Raw genomic sequence first — 2,500 nt, 5'->3', positions numbered from 1 at the left:
CTTTTTTCTTATCATAATCATTATTAGTATTATAATCTAATTACTTTCTTATACATGTCATCGCTCTTGTTGATATAATCGTGATTATCACTATCATCATTAAAAGTGTTGCTTTCGTCACCATCACTACCATTTTCATTATCATATACATGTTCATCATCATCACTATCATCGATATTATCATTATCATTACCATCATCGTTATCTTTATTGAAATGATGATAATGAGGAATATTGTTACCGTTATCTTATCATTGTTATCATCAACATCATCATTATCCTTATAATTCCTTTGCTCTCACCGTGATGACCCTCTCTGACCTGCACTGAACTTTCTCTTTTTACATATTTCCTCCCCTCTTTCTCTCCCCTCACTTCCTTTCGCAACCCTATCTTTTTCCTCTAATTCCTTGCCATTTCGCTGCATCCCTTCCTCGGACATCTCCCGTTTCCCTGACTACGACATCTCCCCTCCACTTCAGTAGGAGCAATGCCTAGTATAGGAAAAGCTATATGGTGTTTACATTTCACGGTAAGTCTGCATTATTTTCTTCTGTTAGAGATAGTAAGGGGGCGGGGAGCGTGTTTGGGGGAGGGAGGGGTGTCTAAAAAGAAGTGATCTTGTCAGATAATTGTATTTAAATAAAGCTGGCCGGCTTGTCTAATACAGAATTTGCTATGCCTGAAAGAGGTTGTCTCTAACAGAAGTGAACGTGTCAGAGAGAGCTCGGCGCCAACAGAAAAGGAAGCGTTGAAGGGGAGGTCGTATTCAAGAGAAGTGTCTAAGCTCATTTCCATAGATAGAGAATTCTCCGACAGATGTGGTCGTGTCAGAAAGAAGTCGCAATCAAAAGAATTGGTGCTCATTTTAATCAAGAACTAGTAGTGTCGGAGATAGGTTGTCTTCAGCAGAACGAATGTCAGAATGAGGTCTCAAAAAAAAAATCCGGCTTATCTGCAAGAGGTTGTCGTAAAGAGAAGTGGGGGGGACCTAGAAATAGATCGTATTCAAAAGAAGTGTCCTCACTCATCTCCATCAGAATGGGTCGTGTTGGTCTAAGTTTGTCTGATGCAGGAGTGGTCGTGACACAGACAAGTCGCCTTCAAAGTGTCTCGCCTTCGCAATACCTCTTCATGTGGTCGTACACCTGCCTTACACTTTTACTCTCTAGGCGTCCTCGCGGAAGTTTTGTTGGAGGCACCTTAAGAGGCTCCACAGGAAGATCGTGACTTGTGCTGATAATCGGAAACTTGACAAATGTCTATGGCAAACAGGCAAGTGATGGCAAATAGTGGAATGATGACAAAACATGTAAAGAGGATTATTCGTGTGGCGCTTTTTCTTCCTTTCTCTTTGCCAGGGTTTCTGGAGTAAGCTTTTGTCGGTGTCAGAAAAGAGTATGAATTAGTAAAGAAAAGGAGAAAATGCCCGACTTCCCTTTTCCTCTTTGGCTTCATCGTCTAATTATTTCTTTTCTCTCTCTATCGCTCTCCCCACCTCTCTCTCTATCTCTCTCTCCCTCTCTTTCTTGCATTCTCTCTCCATCCCCCCCTCTCTCTCTCTCTTTCTCTATCTCTCTCTCTCGCGCGCGCGCCACCGCTCTTTCTCTCTCTTTTGCTCTCTTTCTATCTATCTGTCTGTCTATCTATCTATCTGTCATCTACCTATCTATCGCTCACTCTATCTCTATATCTATCTCTCTTTCTCTCTGTCTCTTACTTTCCCTCTTCCTTCCCCTTTGTTGGAATAGTTTTGGGCTTGCTGTCCTATAAATAGAGGCAAACAAATCTTTCTTTCTATTTTCCTTCCTTTTCTTCTTTTATAAATCTGTATTTTTTTTATTTTTTTTTTGTCATTGATTCTCTTGTTATTGATATTATCATTGCAATTGTTATCCTAGTTTTTGCTACTATAATTTCATTTTCATCATCACTATTGTTATTATCATTATTATTTTTACTATTACTGCCAGTATCTTTATCAATATTGCTATCATTATCATTATCTCTTATTTCGAGTTTTCTTATTTTTCAGTCGCTTTATATAACAAATAGCTGACAATGAATATTGAAATATCCGGTTCTCTTTCTCCTTCATAACTCCTAGAATTACCCAACAACTAATTACTTCACCTTTGATTCTGTTGATGGTTTTACTGTTTTTCAATATAGGATTTCAAAGAGAATCTAAATTCGACCTTACTCTGTATATGATGGGATAACCTATTTAAAAGGTAAGGATCGGTGTACAGAAGTTCCGAGTTTGAGCAAGATACTCCGATTGACTTTTATACCTGGTACTGGTAACTTTAGGAGAACTAATAGGATATGCAACGATACGAAGAGGATGATATATATATCCTTATGAGGCAACCAACAGTAGAACTTGGTACAATAATATATTCTTTTTTTTTCACTGCAAGTAGTTATAAAACTGATGTTACATTTTGTAGATTAGATGGCGCGTTAGACTTATAAAGAGTGGAAATGATACTGTAAG

General features: G+C 38.3%; 1 protein-coding gene across 1 annotated transcript in view; it reads right to left on the bottom strand.

The window, feature by feature from the left end:
- Window positions 1-2,500, bottom strand: part of LOC122265922 (dopamine D2-like receptor) — a 413,900-nt gene that overhangs the window by 177,637 nt on the left and 233,763 nt on the right. The window lies entirely within an intron of this gene.

Source organism: Penaeus japonicus, unplaced genomic scaffold, assembly GCF_977035675.1.
Source record: "Penaeus japonicus unplaced genomic scaffold, GWHDUDI00000001_assembly GWHDUDI00000019, whole genome shotgun sequence".
Classification (NCBI taxonomy): Eukaryota; Metazoa; Arthropoda; class Malacostraca; order Decapoda; family Penaeidae; genus Penaeus; species Penaeus japonicus.
The sequence above is the reverse complement of the archived record's forward strand: the minus strand, read 5'-3'. Positions and strand labels throughout refer to the sequence as shown.